Source organism: Penaeus monodon, chromosome 33 (assembly GCF_015228065.2).
Source record: "Penaeus monodon isolate SGIC_2016 chromosome 33, NSTDA_Pmon_1, whole genome shotgun sequence".
Lineage (NCBI taxonomy): Eukaryota > Metazoa > Arthropoda > Malacostraca > Decapoda > Penaeidae > Penaeus > Penaeus monodon.
The window spans coordinates 34615821-34616037 of NC_051418.1; positions in this window are offsets into that span (position 1 = coordinate 34615821).

Below are 217 nucleotides of genomic sequence, written 5' to 3' on the forward strand. Positions count from 1 at the left end.
TTCCCAAGCGTCCAAAAACAAGTCCTGTGAAAGCCTACGCTCTATATAGACCTTTTTACTTCAGATTATCTTGCGTCTGATGTTAGCTTAATAGTCTGTACTTAACTTTTATTTGCCTTTGGATTACATTTAGTTTGCCGTCAGTTTATTCACGGCTTACCGCTGAGAACAGGGACGGGATTCGAGCACGTTAGTTTCCAAGGCAGATTGGAAAGCA